This window comes from Rhinoderma darwinii, chromosome 1, assembly GCF_050947455.1.
Source record: "Rhinoderma darwinii isolate aRhiDar2 chromosome 1, aRhiDar2.hap1, whole genome shotgun sequence".
NCBI classification, from domain to species: Eukaryota; Metazoa; Chordata; class Amphibia; order Anura; family Rhinodermatidae; genus Rhinoderma; species Rhinoderma darwinii.
This window is the reverse complement of record NC_134687.1, coordinates 253,869,885-253,885,644: the sequence shown is the minus strand read 5'-3', so window position 1 is coordinate 253,885,644 and position 15,760 is coordinate 253,869,885. Positions and strand designations below refer to the sequence as shown.

At 44.2% G+C, this 15,760-nt stretch overlaps 2 pseudogenes; both read right to left on the bottom strand.

The window, feature by feature from the left end:
- Positions 1-10,329: 10,329 nt before the first annotated feature.
- On the bottom strand, positions 10,330-10,448 carry LOC142710516 (5S ribosomal RNA; annotated as a pseudogene).
- A 4,707-nt stretch (positions 10,449-15,155) lies between these two features.
- LOC142677776 (5S ribosomal RNA) lies at positions 15,156-15,274 on the bottom strand (annotated as a pseudogene).
- Positions 15,275-15,760: the final 486 nt, after the last annotated feature.

Below are 15,760 nucleotides of genomic sequence, written 5' to 3'. Positions count from 1 at the left end.
CCCTCTGAAACGCTGGCCAGGATGGCAAGCTGTATGCTTCGTTACTTGCGCGCTGACTGTCGTATTGTTAGCATGAAGCAAAGAGATGAGTACTGGATAGCCACACTTTTAGACCCTCGGTATAAAGCCAGAATTGGGGAGTTTTTTGCGCCTTCCGAGAGGGAGGCAAAATTGGCTTATTATCGAGAGAAGCTATGCAGCCAGCTTGTCACGGCTTTCAAACGGCAAACACCTGCTGCAAGCATGTCTGACCAGGGGGCCACTCTCCGCTCCCCACTGTCTCATCGTTCCACCGCCTCTGGCAGAGCTACCTTTGCAATAGGCGGCAGCGGCGGCAGTAGCAGCAGCAGCAGCCAATTCAGTTTGGAAAATATGATGACAACATTTTTACATCCAATACCCCGACCTGACACACATCGTAGTCACCAAAGGGATGTTCACCATCACCAGATGCAGCACCTAAACAATCAGGTTCACTCGTACCTGGACTGTGCCCTTTCTCCATCAGAAATGCTGATCCCAGACCCCATGGACTTCTGGGTCAGCAGATTGGATCATTGGCAAGAACTGGCCCAGTTTGCCATGGGTGTACTGTCTTGTCCACCCTCCAGTGTAGCGTCAGAGAAGGTATTCAGCGTGGCAGGGGGCTTCGTCACCCCTAAGCGAACAAGATTGTCCGCCAACAGCTTGGAAAATCTTTCTGAAAATTAATCAAGCGTGGATCGGTGAGGATTTTAAAACCCCTGTGCCTGATGCCACTGATTAGATCTGACATTGCTGCTGCTGTTGCCGCTGCCGCCTGCTACTGCCGCCTTCTACTACGGGATTCTGTCCTGTCCACTCTTTTTTTAATGTGCCACTGTTGGTGCTGCTACTACTTCTACCACCAATCCACCCCCAGTGCCGTCTGCTACAAGCAGGCCTGCCCCACTACAGGGCTTTGTCCTGTGACTATCCAGTGTCTTTTAATGTGCTGCTGCTACTACTACCACCCTTGCTGTCCGTTGGCTACCTCTACTACCACCAATACACCTCCACTGCCGTCTGCTACAAGCAGGCCTGAGGCCTGCCCCACCACAGGGCTTTGTCCTGTGACTGTCCAGTCTCTTTTAATGTGCTGCTACTACTACTACCACCCTTGCTGTCCGTTGACTACCTCTACTACCACCAATACACCTCCACTGCTACAAGCAGGCCTGAGGCCTGCCCCATCACAGGGCTTTGTCCTGTGACTGTCCAGTCTATTTTAATGTGCTGCTACTACTACTACCACCACCACCCTTGCTGTCTGTTGGCTACCTCTACTACCACCAATACACCTCCACTGCCGTCTGCTACAAGCAGGCCTGAGGCCTGCCCCACCACAGGGCTTTGTCCTGTAACTGTCCAGTCTCTTTTAATGTGCTGCTACTAATACTACCACCCTTGCTGTCTGTTGGCTACCTCTACTACCACCAATACACCTCCACTGCCGTCTGCTACAAGCAGGCCTGAGGCCTGCCCCACCACAGGGCTTTGTCCTGTGACTGTCCAGTCTCTTTTAATGTGTTGCTACTACTACTACCACTGCCATTGCTTGTCACTTTTACATTACATCCATGTATGGATGAACCCCGGCAGGCATCTGCCAATAAAAAGGGTACATTTTTGGAGGGCTTGTGAAAAGCCATTGCTTGTTGCTTTTACATCTATGTATGGATGAACCCCGGCAGGCATCTGCCAATAAAAAGGGTAAATTTTTGGAGGGCTTATCAAAAGCCATTGCTTGTTGCTTTTACATTACATCCATGTATGGATGAACCCCGGCAGGCATCTGCCAATAAAAAGGGTAAATTTTTGGAGGGCTTATCAAAAGCCATTGCTTGTTGCTTTTACATCCATGTATGGATGAACCCCGGCAGGCATCTGCCAATAAAAAGGGTAAATTTTTGGAGGGCTTATCAAAACCCATTGCTTGTTGCTTTTACATTACATCCATGTATGGATGAACCCCGGCAGGCATCTGCCAATAAAAAGGGTAAATTTTTGGGGGGCTTGACGTCACTCACTTCCTGCCCCAGGTCCTGCATCGTGTCGGCCACAACGGCACCAGAGGCTACAGTTGATTCTGCAGCAGCATCTGCGTTTGCAGGTAAGTAGCTACATCGACTTACCTGCAAACGCCGATGCTGCTGCAGAATCAACTGTAGTCTCTGGTGCCGATGTGTCCTCGCTCATCCGACACGATGCAGGACCTGGGGCAGGAAGTGAGTGACAACACAGCGTGATCTCTCGAGAACACGCTGTGTGTCTGCACTGCCAGAAGCTGGGCGTTCTGAAGAGAAGTGGATGATACTTCTCGTCAGAACGCCCAGCTAGTAAAAGTAGTAAAAACGCCCCGATTTACGCACATAATACACGCCCAGTTGGACTTTTACTTTAAACACGCCCACTTGGACTTTTGCAAGCCTCATTTGCATAAATACAAAAATGGTCATAACTTGGCCAAAAATGCTTGTTTTTTAAAAATAAAAACGTTACTGTAATCTACAATGCAGCGCCGATCTGCTGCAATAGCAGATAGGGGTTGCAAAATCTGGTGACAGAGCCAATTTAAGCTGTGTAATTACTGTCCTTTGACGAGAGTAGGCACATTCAGCTTAGAAAGGCCATTGACTTTTAAAGCTTAAGTCCATAGTCCTTTTTTAATCGATTGTGAAACAAAATCTAAATAGTATAAAAATAGGTCAACAGCACCACGTAATCCCAGACAGTCTCCCACACTGGTACTAGAGTGGCCTTAAGACACGTTGCTTCTGCGGCATGACAAGAGCAGGCACGTTCAGCTTAGAATGGCCATTACCTTTTAATGCTTTAGTCCATAGTCCTTCTTTAATAGATTGTGAAACAAAATCTAAATGGCATAACTATAGGTCAACAGTACTATGGATTCTAAGACAGACTCCCACACTGGTACAAGCAGGGTCTTAAGGCATATAACTTTTATGAACTGATGAGAGCAGGTATATTCAGCTTATAATGGACATTGACTTTTAAAGAGTTAGTCCATAGTCCTTTTTTAATCGATTGTGAAACAAAATTTAAACAGCAAACAATAGGCCTACAGCACCACGGGTTCCCAGACAGCCTCCCACACTGGTACTAGCGAGATCTTAAGGCGTTATTCTTCTGCGGTTTGACGACAGAAGGCACATTCAGCTTAGAACGGCCTTTGACTTTTAAAGCTTTAGTCTTTAGTCTTTAGTCTATAGTCCTTTTTAATCGATTCTGAAACAAAATCTAAACGGCATAACAATATGTGAACAGCACCACGGATTCCTGGACTGATACTAGCAAAGCCTTAAGCTGTGCAATTTATGCAATCTGACGAAAGCAGGCATGTTCAGCTTAGAATGGCCCTTGACATTTGATGCTTTAGTCCATAGTCCTTTTCGAATCGATTGTGAAACAAGATTTAAACTGCATGACAATAGGTTAACTGCACCACGGATTCCAAGACAGTCTCCCACACTGGTACTAGCAAGGTCTTAAGCTGTGTATCTTCTGCTATCTGTCAAGAGCAGGCACATTCAGATTGGAATGACCATAGACTTTTAAATTTTTTATTCTTAGTACTTTTTTAATCGATGGTGAAACAAAACCTAAACGGCAAACAACAAGTCTACAGCACCACGGATTTCAAGACAGTCTCCTACACTAGCGCTAGCGAGGGCTTAAGCCATGTAACTACTATAATTAGACGAGAGCAGGCACTCTCAGCTTAGAATGGGCATTGACATCTTTAGCGTTAGTCCATAATCCTTTTTTAATCGATTGTGAAACAAAAGCTAAACGACCTTATCATAAGTCAACTGCACCACGACAGTCTCCCACACTGGTACTAGCGAGGCCTTAAGCTGAGAAACATCTGCAATCTGACAGCAGCAGGTACATTAAGCTTAGAATGGCCATTGACTTTAAATGCTTTAATCCATAGTCCTTTTTTAATCGATTGTTAAACAAAATCTAAACAGCATAACAATCGGTCAACAGTACCACGGATTCCAAGACGGTCTCCCACACGAGTACTAGCAGGGTCTTAAGCCATGTAACTTCTATGATCAGACAAGAGCAGGGAGAGCAGGTACATTCAGCATAGAATGACCTTTGTCTTTTAAAACTTTAGTCCTTTTTGGTCGATTGTGAAATAAAATCTAAACTGCATAACATTAGGTCAACAGCACCATGGATAACCAGACAGTCTCCCACGCTGGTAATAGTAAGGTCTTAAGCCGTGTAACTTCTGCGATGTGATGAGAGCAGGCACATTCAGCTTAGAATAGCCATAGACAGAAAACTTTAGCCCATATTCCTTTTTTAAAAGATCGTGAAACAAAATCTAAACAACACAATAATATGTCAACCGCACCACGGATTCCCAGACAGTCTCCCACACTGGTACTAGCAAGGGCTTAAGCTATATAACTTCTGCAAACTGACGAGAGCAGGCACTTACAGCTTAGAATGGCCATTGACATTTAAAGCTTTAATCCATAGTCCTTTTTTAATCGATTGTGAAAAAAAATCTAAACGGCAAACAATTGGTCTACAATTGGTTCTCCGTGGAACTACTGTCCCGTACTGAAAACATGATTACAGTACGGGACAGTTGTCCTGCAGCGAGGCAGGGACTCCTAGCATCGTATATAACTATGATGCTAGGAGCCCGGCTCCCTGCACTGTGTTCGGTCCGGGACTTCCGGACTAAATACATTCCGTCCATTACGGACATAACATGGTCGTATGAATCCAGCCTTAAAGCTTTATTCCATAGTCCTTTTTTAATCGATTGTGAAACAAAATCTAAACGACATAGCTTTAGGTCAACAGTACCACAGATTCCTAGACAGTCTCCCACATTGGTACAAGTGAGGACTTAAGCCGGGTAACTACTGTGATCTAATGCAAGCATGCACATTCAGCTTAGAATGGACATTGACTTTTAAAACTTAAGTCCATAGTCCTTTTTAATCGATTGTGAAACAAAATCTAAACTGCATAACAATAGGTCAACAGTACCACGGATTCCCAGACAGTCTCCCACACTGATACTAGAGAGGCCTTAAGCCATTAAACTACTGTGATCTGACAAGAGCAGGCACATTCAGCTTAGAATGGCCATTGACTTCAAAACCTTTTATCCATAGTCCTTTTTTAATCGATTGTGAAAAAAAACTCTAAACGTCAAACACTAGGTCTACAGCAAAACAGCCTCCCACACTGGTACTAGCAAGGTCTTAATATGTGTAACTTCTGCGATATGACGAGAGAATGCACATTTAGCTTAGAATGGCCATTGACATTTAAAGCTTTAGTCCATAGTCCTTTTTTAATCGATTGTGAAACAAAATCGGAAGAACATAGTTGGAGGTCAACAGCACCATGGATCCACACACTATCTCCCACACTAGTACTAGCAATGTATTAAGCCAGGTAACTACTGTGATCTAACGAACACAGGCACATTCAGCTTAGAATGGCCATTAACTTTTAAAACTTTAGTTCATAGTCCTTTTCAATCGATTGTGAAACAAACTCTAAACTGCATAACAAAAGGTCAACCACACCACGGATTCCCAGATAGCCTCCCACACTGGTACTAGCAAGGCCTTAAGCTGTGTAACTTCTGCAATGTGACGAGAGCAGGCACATTCAGCTTAGAATGGCCATTGACATTAAATGCTTTATCTCATAGTCCTTTTTAATCGATTGTGAAACAAAATCAACCCCACCACGGATTCACAGATAGCTTCCCACACTGGTACTAGCGAGGCCTTAAGCTGTGTAACTTCTGGGGATCTGACGAGAGCAGACACATACAGCATAGAATGGCCATTGCCATTAAATGCATTAATACATAGTCCTTTTTAATCGATTGTGAAACAAATTCTAAACAATATAATGTCAACCACACCACAGATTCCCAGACACTGGTACTAGCGAGGCCTAAAGCTGTGTAACTTTTGCGACCTGACGAGAGCAGGCACATTCAGCATAGCATTGCCATTGACATTAAATGCTTTAATCCATAGTCCTTTTTAATCGATTGTGAAACAAAATCTAAACGACATAATGAAAAGTCAACCACACCACGGATTCCCAGACAGTCTCCCACACGGGTACTAGCGAGGCCTTAAGCTGTGCAACTTCTGCAATCTGATGAGAGCAGGAACATTAATTTTAGAATGGCCATTGACATAAAATGCTTTAATCCATAGTCCTTTTTAATCGATTGTGAAACAAAATCTAAATGACATAATAAAAAGTCAACGGCACCACGGATTCCCAGACAGTCTCCCACACTGGTACTAGCGAGGTCTTAATATATGTAACTTCTGCGATCTGACGAGAGAAGGCACATTTAGCTTAGAATGGCCATTGACATTTAAAGCTTTAGTCCATAGTTCTTTTTTAATCGATTGTGAAACAAAATCTGAACAACATAGTTGGAGGTCAACAGCACCATGGATCCGCACACTATCTCCCACACTAGTACTAGCAAGGTATTAAGCCAAGGAACTACTGTGATCTAACGAACACAGGCACATTCAGCTTAGAATGGCCATTAACGTTTAAAACTTTAGTCCATAGTCCTTCTTTAATCGATTGTGAAACAAAATCTAAACTGCATAACTAAAGGTCAACTGCACCATGTATTCCCAGTCCGTCTCCCACACTGGTACTAGCAAGTCCTTAAGCTGTGTAACTACTGCGCTCTGACAAGAGCAAGCACATTCAACTTAGAAAGGCCATTGACTTTTAAAGATTTAGTCCATAGTCCTATTTTAGTCGATTGTGAAACAAATGCTAAACAGTATAAAAATAGGTCAACAGCGCCACATCATCCCAGACAGGCTCCCACACTCGAAATTGCGATGCTTTAAAACATGTAGCTTCTGAGACATGACAAGAGCAAGCACGTTTAGCTTAGAATGGCTGTTACCTTTTAAAGCTTTAGTCCATAGTCCTTCTTTAATCGATTGTGAAACAAAATCTAAATGGCATAACTATAGGTCAACAGCACCACGGATTCCCAGACTGCCTCCCACACTGGTACTAGCAAGGTCTTAAGCCATGCAACTTCTGCGATGTGACGAGAGCAGGCACTTTCAGCGTAGAATGGCCATTGACATTAAAAGTGTTACTCCATATTCCTTTTTTAATCGATTGTAAAACAAAATCTAAATTGCATAACAATAGGTCAATGGATTCCCACGCTGGTACTAAAGAGGCCTAAAGACGTGTAACTACTGCGATCTGACGAGAGCAGGCACATACAGCTTAGAATGGCCATTGACTTTTAAGACTTTAGTCCATAGTCCTTTTTTATCGATTGTGAAATAAAATCTAAACAGACATAACAATAGGTCAACAGCACCAAGGATTCCCAGACAGACTCCCACACTGTAACTACTGCGTTCTGACAAGAGCAGGTAAATTCAGCTTAGAATGGCCATTCGCTTTTGAAACTTTTGAAACTTTTGTCCATAGTCCTTTTAAGTCGATTGTGAAACAAAATCTAAACTGCATAACAATAGGTCAACAGCACAACAGACAGTCTCCCACACTGGTACTGGCAAGGCGTTAAGCTGTGTAATTTCTGCAATCTGATGAGAGAAGGCACATTCAGCTTAGAATATCTACTGACACCTTAAGCTTTAGTCCATAGTCCTTTTTTAATCGATTATGAAACATAATCTAAACGACATAGTAATAAGTAAACCACACCACGGATTCCCAGACAGTCTCTCACACTGGTACTAGCGAGGTCTTAAAGTGTTATTCTTCTGCGATTTGACGAGAAAAGGCACATTTCAGCTTAGAATGGTCATTAACTTTTAAAGCTTTAGTCTATTTTTATTTTTAATATATTGTGAAACAAAATCTAAACAGCATAACAATAGGTCAACAGCACCACAGAATCCCACACTGGTACTAGCGAGCCCCAAAGCCACGTGAGTACTGCAATCTGATGAGAGCAGGCACATTCAACTTAGAATGGCCATTGACATCTTAAAGGCAATGTGTTGCCAGAAAAACATGTTTGTTTTTTTTAAATTAAACATTTAGTGTGTAGGTGATTAAACATTGTTCACATTTTTTTTATTTTTTTCACGAGTCAGGAAATATTATAAATAAGATTCTAATTTATAATATTTCCCATTGCTGGTCACTAGATGGAGCTATTCCCAAAATTGCAGCATTGCAAAATTGGGTAAAAAGCCCTCGCTCTAGTGAGCTCTCAGCATCCCCCCTCCTTTATCCTGGCTAGTGCCGGGATAAACGAGGGGTTTGAACGGTCTAACCTCCTACACTGTGTGTCGCCATTTTTTGAGCTAACACACAGTGTAGAAGGTTAACATACAGTAGTAAACGTACACAAACACGAACATACATTGAAATCTCTTACCTGCTCCTGCCACCGCGGCTCCCTCCGGCCCATCCGCTCCGTCTGCTGCCGCTGGTCCAAGTGCACAAGTCCGGAAGCCGCGACCGGAAGTAGTAATCTTACTGTCCGGCCGCGACTTCCGGTCCACAGGAAAATGGCGCCGGACAGCGACAATTTCAAATTGGACTGTGTGGGAGCGGCGCATGCGCAGTTCCCACACAGACGGCGTACACAGAAGTGGATGGGACGGGAGCCGTTCGCAGTCCCTATGGGACTGTGGCTGCCGTATTCCATGTCTGTATGTGTCGTTAATCGACACATACAGAAATGGAACAAAAAATGGCAGCCCCCATAGGGAAGAAAAAGTAAAACACAAACACACAAATAAATATAAACGTTTTTAATAAAGCACTAACATCTTTAACATATGAAAAATAAATTTGTGATGACACTGTTCCTTTAAGCTTTAGTCCATAGTCCTTTTTTAATTGATTGTGAAACAAAAGCTAAACAACATTATAATAAGTCAACAGCACCACGGATCCCCGGACAGTCTACCACACTGGTACTAGCGAGGTCTTAAAAAGTTATTCTTCTGCGATTTGACGAGAAAAGGCACATTTTAGCTTAGAATAGACGTTAACGTTTAAAGCTTTAGTCTATTTTTATTTTTAATCCGTTGTGAAACAAAATCTAAACAACAAAGCGTTAGGTCAACAGCACCACGGATTGCCAGACAGTCTCCCACACTGGTACTAGCGAGGTCTTAAAGTGTTAATCTTCTGCGATTTGACGAGAAAAGGCACATTTCAGCTTAGAATGGCCATTAACTTTTAACCCCTTCCCCCTGCTTGCATTCTGGGCCCTAATGTCCAAGCCATTTTTTACATTTTTACATTGTCACATTCGAAGAGCTGTAACTTTTTTATTTTTGCGTCGGCATAGCTGTATAAGGTCTTGTTTTTTGCGGGACGACTTGCAGTTTTTATTGGTACCATTTGAGAGTAGATGCGACTTTTTGATCACTTTTTATCACATTTTTTTAAAGTCAGGATTAACAGAAAACAGCAATTTTTCCATTGTTTTTTATTTTATTTTTTACGGCGTTCACAGTGCGGGTTAAATAATGTAACAGCTTTATAGTCTGGGTCGTTACGGACGCGGCGATACCAAATATGTGTAACTTTTTTGCTTTATTGTAGTTTTTTTTAATAGTAAAGCATTTTGTAAGGGGAAAAGCTGGGTTTTTCATTTTTTTTGTTTCACTTTTTTTTTTTTTTTATTAACTTTATTCAACTTTTTAACTTTTTTACTAGTCCCACTAGGGGACTTCACTATCCTCCGATCGCTATTATAATACACTGCAATACTTTTGTATTGCAGTGTATTACTGCCTGTCCGTTTAAAACGTACAGGCATCTGCTAGGTCATGCCTGCGGCATGATCTAGCAGGCATTCGCTCCAGGCAGACCTGGGGGTCTTTATTAGACCCCCGGCTGCCATTAGAGACACAGACACTCGGCGATTTTATCGCCGGGTGTCAGTGAGATGAGAGGGAGCTCCCTCCCTCTCTCCAAAACCACTCAGATGCGGTGCTTGCTATTGCGCACCGCATCTGAAGGGTTAAACGGGTGAGATCGATACTAATATCGATCTCACCCGGCAGAGCAGGGACGCCCCCAGCCCTCAGCTGCCTCTGGCAGCTGAGAGCAGGGAGATTTCACGGCTCCCTGCTCTGTTTACTTTATTCTACAGCAGCGACGTAGAATAGCGGCGCTCTAGAATAAAGCCCACTAATGACCGCCGTAAAAAGACGTATCGGCGGTCATTAAGGGGTTAAAGCTTTAGTCTATTTTTATTTTTAATTGATTGTGAAACAAAATCTAAACAGCATAACAATAGGTCATCAGCACCACGGATTCCCAGACAGTCTCCCACACTGGTACTAGCGAGACCTTAAGCTGTGTAACTTCTGTGATCTGACAAGAGCAGGCACATTCAGCTTAGAATGGCCATTGACATTAAATGCTTTAATCCATAGTCCTTTTTAATCGATTGTGAAACAAAAGCTAAACAAAATAATAAAAAGTCAACCGCACCACGGATTCCCAGACAGTCTCCCACACTAGTACTAGCGAGGTCTTAAAGGGGTTGTCCAGGAAAAAAAATGTTTCTAAAAAATGTCCCCCAGCCTTGATTTGCCTTCCCTAATACCCCCTATTAAACTTCTAACCAGTTTCTGTTTGATTTCCATCATCACTGCTGCTTTTTCTGTTTGTTTACATCCCTTGCTGTTTGTTTACATCCCTTACTGGCTGTTTCCTGTCTTGTAACCCACTATACCCATTATCCCCGGCTGCATCTGAGGAGACAGTTGCATCCTCCCTCTTCCTCCAAAGCACCTCAGCTACTTGCATACTGCCACGCCCCTCTATGGTCACATGGTCCTTACCAGCTCTAATTACAAATAACAGGCAGACGGCTCCCTCCCTGCACACTGTCTGAGGCTGGATTACACGTGGTGCTTTTCTGTTTTCATTCATACTTTTTACTGCTGTTGCGCGAACCACGCGCGTACCACGGAAGTGCTTCCGTGTGCTGCGCGTGATTTTCACGCACCCATTGACTTCAATGGGTGCGTGATGCGCGAACAACACACAAATATCGGACATGTCGTGACTTTTACGCAGCGGACACACGCTGCGTGAAACTCACAGACAATCTGCACGGCCCCATAGACTAATTTACGTCTGTGCGAGGCGTGTGAAAATCACGCGCGTTGCACGGACGTATTACACGCTCGTCTAAATAAGCCCTTACACAGTAATAATCATCATTATCCTTTGTGCCTCCATCTATCCCTGATCTAAGTACAGGCACCCGTCTCCCTCCCCCGCCCCTTCCACAGCCTGATAAATGTCAAGGTATGTTCACAGGCAAAGACGTCTCAAAATACGGAGCCGTTTTCAAGAGAAAACAGCTCCTGATTTTCAGAAGTTTTTTGTTCAAATCGCGATTTTCGCTGCGTTTTTTACGCCCGTTTTTGGAGCTTTTTTCACTACAGTCTATGGAAAATGGCTCCAAAAACGTCTCAAGAGGTTTCCTGCACTTTTTTTCGCGGTGGTTTTTTTATGCGTAAAAAAACACATCAAAAAACGCTCCTTCGGATTTTTCGGTCGTTTTTCGGGAGTTTACGGCCCGAAAAATGGACGAAAATAGGCCATGTGAACATGCCCTAAGTCTGCCCACTCCACCTAAGTCAGACATCTTGGTACACACAATCCAGTCAGCACATTTACCTCACCTGCTGCTGGATCTGTTCCAATAGATCCTGTATTAGGCCCTGTTCACACTGAGTTTTTTTGCTGGCAGAAAATTCTGCATCAAGATTCTGTCTTGAATTTGGAGGCAGATTTTGACCTGCCTGCACGCCATTTGCCAAGTTTTTTGCCCACGGCCATTGAGGGAAAAAGAAGCGACGTGCCCTATCTTCGGGCGTTTACTCCTCTGACATCTATGGGAGGCAGAGAAAGCGTTTTTCGCAGCGTTTTTGCAAGTTGCGCTCAATGCCCGCGGTCAAAAATCGTGGCAAACGGCGTGTAGGCAGATCAAAAACTGCCTGAAAATTCAAGCGAAATTTTGAGGCAGAATTTTCTGCCTGCAAATAACTGTGTGAACAGGGCCTTACAGTGAAGCAAACACCAAACACTACTCCAAACAATGGTAAAACGTTTCTTTTTTTTACATAATTTACTATAAATGCATGTAAAGCCCCATACACACTAACGTGCTTTTGTGGGCGCAATTCCCCCGAAAATCCACGAGAGAATTGCGGCTCCATTCACTTCTATGGGCCCATGCAAAAGACCGTGGTTTCCAAGGTCCGTGTATGGCCCAGAACCCTGGACCGCGGTAAAGAACGGACGTTTCTTAGTACGGCCGTGTTCTGCGGTCCAGGCTCATAGAAAATAATGGACGTGGCCATGTGCACAGCCCGCGATTTGCGGGTGGCTCGCGGGTGACACTCCGGGGCAGGCCGACCCGAAGATCACGGCCGTGCACATGGCTACGGTCGTGTGCATGAGGCCTTAGTGTGTCTCACTATTTATATATATTTTTATATCTAAACTTTTGTGTATGTGTGTGTATATATATATATATATATATATATATATAAAATGTGTGTGTGTGTGTGTGTATATATATATATGTATATATATATATATACACACATACATATATATGAACACATACAAATTATATATATATATATATATATACATACACGCATATACATACACACACACAAAATTATAGATATATGTATATATACACATATATACACACACAGTGCGGGAACTACAAGTGTTTAGAAGGATGAGAAGGTGTGGACAACGAGATTGTCAGAGGAGGGGGCGTGTTCTGTGATTGATGACGCTCCGTGTCTTTGTTAAGACAGCACTTTCGACTGTGTAAAGACACGGCGCGTCATCAACTACCTTTAGGCTCTATTCACACGAGAGGGTCTGAGTGTCGGCCTATAAAAAACGGCGGTTTTGGTCCGTTTTCTCGGCCGTTTTGCATCTGTTCCATTCCGGACCATGCTTCCGTTTTTAACCCGTTTTGCACCCGTTTTTTTCCTTGTCCGTTTTACAAACGGATTAATTTAATTTGTCAATTTTCTGCCACACACTGCCCTCTGTAGATAATGCCACACACTACCTTCTATAGATACTGCCACAGCCCCCCCTGTAGGTAATGCCACACAGCCCCCCTGTAGGTAATGCCACACAGCCCCCCTGTAGGTAATGCCACACAGCCCCCCTGTAGGTAATGCCACACAGCCCCCCTGTAGGCAATGCCACACATCCCCCTTGTAGGCAGTGCCACACAGCCCCCTGTAAGTAATGCTACACAGCCCCCTGTAAGTAATGCCACACAGCCCCCCTGTAGGTAATGCCACACAGCCCCCTGTAGGTAATGCCACACAGCCCCCCTGTAGGTAATGCCACACAGCCCCCCTGTAGGTAATGCCACACAGCCCCCTTGTAGGTAATGCCACACAGCCCCCCCTGTAGGTAATGCCACATAGCCCCCCTGTAGGTAATGCCACATAGCCCCCCTGTAGGTAATGCCACATAGCCCCCCCCCTGTAGGTAATGCCACATAGCCCCCCCCCTGTAGGTAATGCCACATAGCCCCCCCTGTAGGTAATGCCACATAGCCCCCCCTGTAGGTAATGCCACATAGCCCCCCCTGTAGGTAATGCCACATAGCCCCCCCTGTAGGTAATGCCACATAGCCCCCCTGTAGGTAATGCCACATAGCCCCCCCTGTAGGTAATGCCACATAGCCCCCCCTGTAGGTAATGCCACATAGCCCCCCCTGTAGGTAATGTCACATAGCCCCCCTGTAGGCAATGCCACCCCCCCTACTTTCCTGTAGGGGATGGATCTAGAGAAATCCCTCACTTCACTGTCCATATATGAACAGTGAAGTGAGGTACTTCTCCTGGAACGGAATCTCCGGCCACATAGGTGGGGATTCCGCTTCAGAAGTCCCTGACGTCACTGTCCATATATGGACACAGTGAAGTCAGTGACTTTCCCTGGAGCGGAATCCCCGGCCAATTCGCTGGTGATTCCGCTTCAGAAGTCACTGTGTCCATATATGGACACAGTGAAGTCCGTGACTTCTCTTGGAGCGGAATCCCCGGCCACATAGGCGGGGATTCCGCTTCATTAGTCCCTGACGTCACTGTCCATATATGGACACAGTGAAGTCTGTGACTTCTCTTGGAGCGGAATCCCCGGCCACATCGGCGGGGATTCCGCTTCATTAGTCCCTGACGTCACTGTCCATATATGGACACAGTGAAGTCTGTGACTTCTCTTGGAGCGGAATCCACGGCCACATCGGCGGGGATTCCGCTTCATTAGTCCCTGACGTCACTGTCCATATATGGACACAGTGAAGTCTGTGACTTCTCTTGGAGCGGAATCCCCGGCCAATTCGAAGGTGATTCCGCTTCAAAAGTCACTGTGTCCATATATGGACACAGTGAAGTCTGTGACTTCTCCTGGAGCGGAATCCCCAATCCCGGGCTTGGGGATTCCGCTCCTACAGTGAGCAAATAAACACCCTCCTCCTCCTCCTCACATGCGCTTCGGACTGTGAGGAGGAGAAGGAGAGAGCGAGCTACGGCAGACACGGCCGTCACAGTGCACACCGACACCACATATTAAAACTTGCGCATGCGCAATGAAACACTGCTGCTGAAGACGCAGCCATATCATTTAACAGAGCATGCGTGGTAGTGTCAACCACGCATGCTCTAAGCAGATGGGGAAAACACGTGGTACAGTTATGTCATTTATGACGTAACCGTACAATGTGAAAACCGGAAACCGCAAACCGGAAGTTAGGCGCGAATGGACGGGTATGCACAGGAAGTGCAAATTTTACATGGACAAGCGGTCACGTGACCGAAGAGGGGATACGACGATACATCCAGCAAATCAAACGTAAGTACATTACAAAGTTAAATGTTTTTTATTGTTTAGTTTAATTAAAAGTAATTTTTTACTTCCGGAAAACCCCTTTAAAGTGTTTTATTTCTGCGATTTGACGAGAAAAGGCACATTTTAGCTTAGAATAGCCGTTAACAATTAAAGCTTTAGTCGATTTTTAATCGATTGTGAAACAAAATCAAAACAACAAAGCGTTAGGTCAACAACACCACAAATTCCCAGACAGTCTCCCACACTGGTTCTAGCGAGGCCTTAAGCCGTGTAACTTCTGCGATCTGACGAGAGCAGGCACATTCAGCTTAGAATGGCCATTGACATTAAATGCCTTAATCCATAGTCCTTTTTAACCTATTGTGAAACAAAATCTAAACGACATAAAAAGTCAACCGCACCATGGATTCCCAGACAGTCTCCCACACTGGTACTAGCGAGGTCTTGAAGTGTTTTTCATCTGCGATTTGACGAGAAAAAGCAAATTTTAGCTTAGAATGGCCATTAACTTTTAAAGCTTTAGTCTATTTTTCTTTTTAATCGATTGTGAAAGAAAATCTAAACAACAAAGCGTTAGGTCAACAGCACCACGGATTCCCAGACAGTCTCCCACACTGGTACTAGCGAGGTCTTAAAGTGTTATTCTTCTGCGATTTGATGAGAAAAGGCACATTTCAGCTTAGAATGGCAATTAACTTTTAAAGCTTTAGTCTATTTTTCTTTTTCGTTTCAATAGTTTTTTATTAGTTTTTGCATGAAAACAGAACAACATTTTCGCATTTAAACTTTGCGATATCATTGGTACAATCAA